The sequence below is a fragment of the Miscanthus floridulus genome, chromosome 7 (assembly GCF_019320115.1).
Source record: "Miscanthus floridulus cultivar M001 chromosome 7, ASM1932011v1, whole genome shotgun sequence".
In the NCBI taxonomy this organism is placed as follows: domain Eukaryota; kingdom Viridiplantae; phylum Streptophyta; class Magnoliopsida; order Poales; family Poaceae; genus Miscanthus; species Miscanthus floridulus.
Window position 1 is genome coordinate 14389461 of NC_089586.1, and position 9235 is coordinate 14398695.

General features: G+C 45.8%; 1 pseudogene; it reads right to left on the reverse strand.

The window, feature by feature from the left end:
• Positions 1-291: 291 nt before the first annotated feature.
• Positions 292-5525, reverse strand: LOC136466571 (3-isopropylmalate dehydratase large subunit, chloroplastic-like; annotated as a pseudogene).
• Between the last annotated feature and the right edge of the window lie 3710 nt (positions 5526-9235).

Here is a 9235-nt window from a genome sequence, read left to right on the forward strand (position 1 = left end):
AGAGTTTTTTTTTCGATCTAGGACGAGGAGGGGGAGAGACGGAGATATTTTTGCGGAGGGGGCGGCGAATTGTAGCGGGCGGTGGAGCGAATACGGAGCATCGATCGGGAATCGAACGGCTGAAGGATTTCAGGGCGACGTGGCGCAGCTCTCTGTCGGGCGTGCACCTCCGGCTTGTATAGGTAGATTAGCCTTCCAACTAGGCTATAGATTCTGTCATTTATATGGGTTGATTATTAATACTCACAATATGACATTCGCACCTAGTACAGAGCATTGACATGCAGAATATGAAAGATCAGTTGAGCTTCTTTCTCATATTCATTGTAAGAAAAGCATCCAGTGTGAACCACAAGATCTCTCAACAGGCCTTTTGTAAGAAGTAGGGAGTCTAGGAACTACCTTTTGTATGAACCACAAGAATGTATTTTCCTTGAAGCAGTCAAGTATATTCTTGGTAGTACACTGTAATAATGAAAAACCTTACATGCGAACCTCCCGACATGCAGTTTATTCCTCAACGAAAGACATGCCTAAACTAAGGTTCAACACGAAAAACAGCAGTACATTATATATATATATATATATATATATATATATATATATATATATATATATATATATATATATATATATATATATATAAAACAGCAGTACAGCCTACAGGCACTGTGTAACTGTGTTACATCATGAACTCTGTTGTTTCAAGATGGTTACATGAGGAAGTCCCTGGGGTCCGTGACGTACCCCGTCAGGGCCGAGGCGGCGGCGGTGTAGGGGGACGCCAGGTAGATCTGCCCTTCCTTGTGCCCCATCCTGCCTGGGAAGTTCCTGTTCGTAGTGGACACGCAGACCTGCATCCAGGTTACCAGATCCATATGTTAAATTCATCTCATCAAAGCCGCACATGTCAACATACTAGAATTTCAGAGTACTTGTTTTCCTTCACAGACTGAAGGACTTCAATCAATGACAAAAAGTTCTACAATACTTGTAGTTTCAACTGGCATTGATAGCATCTATACACGTAGAGAGAGAAAAAAAGAAAGGAAAAAGAATATGCATCCCCCAACAGGAGGGGGGAAGGGTCTAGTAGTAATAAGAAGGTGCTAGTGCTAAATCTGCACAGGGTGCATTATTGTTTAGTGATTCCAGCCATAACTATTCAGTAACAACATTAGAACAGCAACCTAGCACATAACTGAGATGGAGGTACAGTTATGTACCCAAGTAAGCATAATTTGCGCATCAGTTAGCCAGTCAGAGTGTGAAATTTGTATGTGCACAGGATATATTTTATCATTTGATAGTACTTTGCTTTTTAAGGTAACAGGCAGAGCTTTATCATTCAATAGTTAAGATAACATAGCAACATACTAATTTGTGCACCAGAACCATAGTTCCCCACCCTAGGTATATACTAAGTACCATGCCTATTATATAGAAATGCTTCTAGATTTGCATGTGATACTTACCATAGGTTCATTCATCCGTGCATATGTATCACGAGGGCCACCCAAACAAGCACCACAGCTAGGACTTGCTGGTGTATCACAACCAGCCTCCTCAAATATCTGGGAGCAAGTTTTGCCACCAGATCCTGGTACAGGGAGGCTATATACGTCCATCCACACCTGCAGAGATTTATCACAATATTTCCAAATTATGAACAAGTCTACACTCTACATGGTGATCACATTGGAATATTTTTATTCTAAATGTCACCTTTTGTGTAGCAGGGACAAGAAATGTGGGAACTTTAACCTTCTTTCCCTGGATTAAAAAAAAAAGTTTCCAGTAAGTCAAGTAGCCATGGGATAGGAGGTCTGAAAGATAACAAAGTACGTACACCATGATAGGATTCAAGCTTCTTACCGAGGCTAAGAACACCTTTGCAGCAGCAAGGAAGTCCTCAGTCTTACCACCAGTGCAAGAACCAATATAGACTCGGTCGATCTTGACATCCTTGCATTCTCTTGCTAGAGCACGGTTGTCGGGCGAATGTGGCTGCAGATTCAAGACAGTTATTATTGCTTCGTTTTTATAGGAAAATCAACAAAAGATGAAGATTGCAAAATACTACATCAACAAACCTTGGCAACTACTGGCTCCAGTTTTGATACATCGAAACGGTAATCACTAAAAAATCTGGGAACAAAGGCAATCAAATAAAATAAGCAATAAATCATGCGCATGCCGTATCAGATGATCACACAGAGGCAAATTTGGAAGCAAAGAAATGACTTCATCTTTGATAGAGGACGTCCCTCCTTTAGTTCTTGGAAGAGGCTATTCATGGAGGAAGCTAAACTGCAAGCTTTGAGATTCAGTGATGCTAAACGACCGGCTCTCTCTTTGTATAGACTCCCTAGCTTAGTTTCTTCTTCTTCCGTCATCCTTAGACCTGTTGCTCTTTCTGTTTTGGTGTCTGTTGTATAGTTGTACAGGCTTGTTCCTTTTTCCTCTTTTTTATTTAATAAAAAAAATCTTACAGTGGGGGCTTCCCCTGCTGTATTCTCGCTCAAAAAAAAGATGATCACACAGAGACTACAGAGCCAAATGTCTGGAAGGAAAGAATTAAAAGGGCAGACCCAGTGCCGGAGGCTCCCACATGAGTGGGGTCTGGGGAAGGGAAAAACCGAGGCAAGCCTTCCCCCCGCAAAATCTGCGGAGAGGCTGCTTCGAACCCGCGACCTGGTGACTCAGTGAGACAGCACCCACCACTGCACCAGGCCTGGAAGGAAAGAATTAGACAACAAATTATAGTTCTTGTATGTGCATAACATAATCAATTTTTAAAGACAAGAGATAAGAGAATATGGAAAAACTAGTGGTGTATCTTTTATCCATTTACTTTCGAAGTTCGATGTTGTCTAACAAGGACTCGTGATCTGTAAGGCAAATAACTTTAAAACTGAAAGGGTTTTTGGTGTTCTTGCCCCTTATTTTGAAGTGCAATTGTGATTTTGCCCTCGTTTTTCTAACTTTGTGATTTTGCCCTTCACTGTTAGCAAGTCAACGCGATTTTGCCCCTCGTCTTTGTGAATTTGCCCCTGTTTTGACCGTTGACTAGGGGCAAAATCGCGTTGACTTGCTAACAGTGAAGGGCAAAATCACAAAGTTAGAAAAACGAGGGCAAAATCACAATTGCACATCAAAGTAGGGGCAAGAACACAAGAGCCCCAAACTGAAAACATGCACATAGATGCATACATAACATGAGCTAAAGGTCAAGAAAAGCAGGGACAGCCTATAGTCACCTGGCCTGAGCATCACTGTAGACAGGTTCATAATCAATTGATGTCTTACCCTGCAGTATACCAGCATAACAACAATGATGTCAGATCTATTCTACAAACTAAACAGTACAAGCTCATTTTTGCAAATTGTTCTGAGCACTCTCTCAAAGTTATTGGAATGTTATGAAAGAAAAGCATATTGGTCCAGCTTTATTATGAGCATTTCAAGGGCACTAGTTTTGTACCTCAAGGTATTTAAATGTAGTTTCATCTGCAGGCACAACACCGTTCTTTCCACCAGCTTCAATAACCATGTTGCATAGTGTCATACGCTCTTCCATCTAGCAAGTGTGTGAAAAGGACTAAGTTCAATGTTACGAAGTGTGGCAATTAATTAAGATAATCTTGAGCAGGAAACGCACAGTTAGACTTTCTACAGTTGATCCAACAAACTCCATTGATTTGTAGGTTGCACCAGATACTGAAATCTCACCAATAATCTGTAAGTAGCAATTAACAAGAATAAGAAGTCCCGATTACAGGTAGATCCTAAGAAAGGAACAAATTTAGCACAGCTTGTAAGCTTACTTGCAAAATCAGATCCTTCGCAAGTAAATAAGGCGGCATTTCTCCGTCTAATACAAACCTGATAGTAGGGGGCACCTGAAATGAACATTAAAACAGATCAAAACACTGTATTCTTTTTCTGGAGTTGACTGAAGCCGTGAAGCGTATCCAGTATCCACAATATATGACAATGCGATAAGATAAATATAACTGATGTATAAGTAGTGCTAACTGAAATACTGGATACAATACGCAATATTTCTATTATTGTTATCCTTTGATGAAATGCGAGTCAGTGTAACAACAATAATATTTTATTGATTCTCATCTATCTTGAACTTTGATTTGTAATATAAAAAAAAATTGTCACTCTCCTGACCGATAGAAGAAATAGAGGTACAGTTCAGTTTGCGTATACCCTGTCTTTTTTTCTTTTATTTTCTTTTCTTTTATGATTTTGGTTCTGTAAGACTGATTTCAAAATTTTACCTTCGGAGAGTAACAAGAACCATGGGCATACCTTGAGAAGAGCTTTTCCAGTGCCCAACACAAAACCTGCATCGGTGTTTCCAATTCCGGTTGCAAATTGACCGAAGGCTCCAGCATTGCATGTATGAGAATCAGTACCCAGGAGAACCTAGACAGCAATTGGAGCAGGTTAGCGCTCCCCAACATGCTGATGTTGTACAATCACAGGTGACCTGTATACTTGAAAAACAGCAAGGTACCTCGCCTGGTCGGCAGTGGCCTTCCTGAGCAAGTGCGACGTGGCAGACGCCTTTGTAGTCTGGATTAGCCTGCAAACAACTCTGAAATGTAAACTGTTCCGGAAGGGCGAAAAACTAGAAGGAACCTAAACTTTAGTACTATGAGGCAGAGAAGCTAAGATATGTATGAATTGAAATGAACCGAGAAGCAAAGGAGTGGGAGGCATACCTTGAAATTGCTGAGGTCCTTGATGTCATAGAAGTACTTGATGTTCTGCTCCACACAGAAGTCCCTGATGATATCGACATTGCGGTTGGCGCGCTCGTCGCTGGTGAAGATGTAGTGGTCCGGGATGATGACGACCTTCTCGCGGTCCCAGACCTTGCGTCCTCCCCGAACTCCTTCTTGAAGATGCCGATGGTGCCGGGCCCGCAGACGTCGTGCGTCATGAGCACGTCGACGTCCACCCACACGTTCTCCCCGGGCTCCAGCGCCGTGCGCTCCGACGCCCGCGCCAGGATCTTCTCCGTCGTCGTCATCGCGCTCTTCACCTGGAGAGGGGCAGGCGGGCGGGGCGGCCGCGCGAGTTCGTGTGTGTGAATCGAACGCGGCGCGCAGAGCAACAGCGACAGCAGTTCGGGATTCAGGGAGGAGAGGGGGGCGTACCGAGCCGGTGGACGACGGGGCGCGGGGGGCGCGCGCGGGCGAGGCGACGGCGCGCACGCGGCACGGCTTGGTCCGGCGGCTCGAGCCCGCGCGGTGCTGCGCCGGCGCCGGCGCGGCCAGCTCCTTCTGGGACGGGAAAGGGAAGGGGGCCGGTGAGTAACGGGGCGCGAGCGGGCGAGGAGGGAGAGAGGGAAGGGGGAAGAGGACGGACCTTGTGGGCGAAGGCCGCGGAGGCCTTGGCGGCGGTGGAGATGGAGGAAGCCATGGCGTGGCGGCGCGCGGTCGGCCGGGTCAAGCGAGAGAGAGGGAGGGATTGGGGCGGGGTGGTCACCGGGTGAGGAGGGAAGTGGGCGAGCACACGAGGCGGTGGTAGCTGCGACTGCGAGTGGGACCAATATATATAACGGTGGGGAAAGAGCCGAGGTGAATGGGTTTGCAAAATGTGCACGGCTTTGATGTCGGTATATGACCCATTGAGCTATGAGCTGTTTAGGCTAGCTTTGACATGACATGGAAAAAAAATGGCATTTACTTGGAGTGTTTTCTCCCTCCAAAAGCACATTTGAGTATAAATAAAAAAGGTCTTCAAAATAGTTTAGCTTCACTGTTTATATTCCAATATTTACCAGTTGTTACAAAACAGCATAATCCGGTCATGGACTTTGTATTAGAAACATGTGTATGATTTTACTGATTGTCGAGCATAAACTTACATAGTATTCCCTCCATTTCAAATTATAAAAAATTTTGAATTTTAATATATACATATATATATATATATATATTTAAGTGTATAACAAAAGCTACACATATAGAAAAACCAAAACAACCTATAATTTGGAATGAAGGGAGTAGTATAATCGGTCTATATAAAAATGCATCTCGCATTGACAAACATATAGAGTAGGTGAGAAGATTATAGATACCAGGAGTGCTTGGCTGCACTTCTTGTCGCTGCTACAATTGTTAGCCACAAGAAGTGGAGCCTAACAAAAGCTATTTATTCATGTAGTTATGGAGAACTAAATGTTTACAACCGATGATCAATTATGGTTTTTACCCTCTCGAACCAAAATTATAGGTTGTTGTCCTAAATCAAATTTCTTTAATTTTGAAAGTTTATAGAAAAGATATAGAAACATATTTAGCATCAAATTACTCTTATTGATTGTTTTCTCATTTCATTACATATATATGTTCTAGTACTGCATTTATTCGAACTTATAGGTGTCAACATATATTCTTTAAAGACGTGGCTAAAGTTGGAGAAGGTTGGTTTAGTACAAAGCCAAAGTGACCTATAATTTACGACTTATTATATATAGAGTAATGATTTTGTCAACCGGTTCCAAATTTCATCAGAACTACCTTAACAAAAAAAAAAGAACAAATCTACTCAGCTATTGCTAACAGCCATGTTTCTCTTTTGCTAGCTAATTATTTGGTTCATCTTTTGGAACTCATGGTTCCTTGGCCACTACTCTCCCCAATTGGCATTTGCAAACTTGGACAAAACTGCTGGACAAGCAGCATTTGCAAACTTGGCCGCTACGCTTGCTCATTTTGTCTTGCCAGCCCGTGGATGAATACGCGCACGTGGTCCATGTCCACCCACTTGCGTTCTCTTCTTCCCACGTATGCTAATTTGGCAGCCCACGGAAGCGCAGCCCAGTGCAACGACGCAGCCCAAGGTGAAGCCATTTGGACTGCGCGGTGGCCTGCGCTGCGTGGCTGCGCCTGCACGCTCTCATGCACGGATCCGCGGAGGGCGTCCGGCAGCTCGGCAGCCAGCGCGGGTGATGTGCAGCTGCCGCGCCTGGTCGAGGTACATATGGCCAGGACGCCCTCCCGGGCCGCGGCGTGAAAGGCATGCTCGGGCGTGAGCCCCGCGGCGATGCCCGTGGCAACGTGCTGGTAGGAGTAGAGCACGCACGGCCTGGGCGCACGTAGGCGGCGCCGAAGGAGGCGGCGGAGGACCGCCTCGCCGTCACCGTTGGCGCGCGACGGACAGCGCCGGATGGCCAGGTCACAGGTGAATGATGTAGGTGAACTGCGCACGCGCCTCGGCCGACGCCGCGGTGACAGCAGCGAGGCCGCCCGAATTTTTTATTTTTTAGTCTTTTTTTTTTGAAAAATTTTCACTATAGAGAGGTAAGATTTCAAAATCTGGACTCTTAACTCGGCGTCATCGTTGCTGGCGCCGAGCTTACACTTCTCGGCGTTATCGTTGCTGGCGCCGAGGTCTTGGGCTCAACGCAGACGTGGCGGTGACTTGGCAGTCAGCTCGGCACCGTAGATCCTGGCGCCGAGCTTGGCGCCGTGGTTATTAACGCCGAGGTGGTGTTTTAACCCCGCCCCTGCCCGAGCCTTCTTCCTCTTCTTTCTCCTCCCTCGCCTCGCCGTCGCATCCGTCATCTGCGCATCGCCGCCTCGCAGCCTCCGCCTGCTCTTCCTCTCCCCCGTCTGCGACCTCCACTGCCCGTGCCCTCCGCCGAACGCTGAGCGGCCCGCAGGGCGTGGCGGCGCTCCGGCCCACCTCCGGCCAGCTGCGACGACACCACACCGGAGCGCCCCCCTCCTCTCCCGCCTACGCCCTCCCCCGGCCATCTCCCTCGTGGAGCTTCGTCCTCGCGTACTCCTGCAGCAGCGACGGCCGCGCCCACCGCCCGCAGGCGCAGGGAGGCACCAAGCGTCCTCCGCCGTCGCCCAGGGAGATGCGAGCAGCAGGTAGGCTCTCCTTTTTTTTCTCTTTTTATTTCCTCAATTTTCCCGTATGATATATTGATATGCACATGAAAATTCATTTGCAGGGCCACTACCTCTCGCTGATAGTGTCTACCACCTCCTCCTGCATCATGTGACAGGCACGAGGAAAATCATGTTTACTCATTTTGGTTCTGCAAGCTCATTTACATCTCTGAGCATTCAGAAAAACGAATCTTTGTGTATGTCATTCAAACACATAGATGTTAGTTGTCCATTAGCCAATAAATTACTTTCTCCTTTCAGTTAGCTGTCATATCCATTAGTTTTGTTCATTGCTGCAGTGCAATTTCATCTTCTACCGGATAATCTAACGCAATGTTTGTTCACCGAAAAAACATGTTTTGTTCAGTTGCTGAACTGAATTTGACAATGTATTTTCTCTGCACAGAAAAAATTGTGATGATCCTTCTCATACACTGCATAACTTCTTATTTGCGACAAAGTCATGCTGGGCTACGATCACAAGAGTGACCTGTTGCCCCTCATCTTGGTTTTGATGCTTACTACAGAATGATTTCTTTTTTCCCAGGTGTCCACTTCGTAGATTTCCCAGGTGTCCACTTCGTAGATTCCAATATTTACCAATTTGACAAAGTCATGCTGCAACGAACACATTTGCAACTGTTTGTCAGAGAGGTTGCTAGCAGGTGCAACAAGGGCAAAGAGGTGACAATAGTTACTGAAAATTACCACGCCATCAGTAGTGTCGTCGCTATCGGGCTGGGTGGCCTCCTGGGTAGTCCAATACTCAGGTTCAGCGTCAATGCCCCCCGTTTGTGTGTTCCGACCGAGCCCAGTGGCGGATAGCTGCTTCTTCCAGTTTTGGTAATTGGATTTGAGGGTCCATAGTTTGTTGTTGACCTGTCTTTCGATCGTATTGGGGGAAGTAGGTGTAAAGGTTGTTCCAACCATCCCTAGTTACACCCTCATGGGTGAAGTTGTGCTTTTCCTTCTCTTGAAGGCACATGTCCTAGCAAAAGGTTGGTTTCAGCGTTGACCCAATGTGCTGCATTCCTTTGCAGCGTCGACGTGGCATCTGTGTGCATGTTCAATGGCTAATTTCGTTGTGTGTTTGCAAACAAATCATAGAGCACATAGCTAAGGCTAGCAGGACATCACTAAAAATACTGACATGATGGAATGTGCATCACAAGTAAACTTGCCTTGCTTATTCGCTTTCGCACATTTGGCATGCTAACTTCTACCTAGTAGCTTCCTGACGGTGAGCGGGAAGCTGTGATGACGGTACCTAGAGTTGTCTAGACTAGCAAGATGGAAGAGGGAAGAAA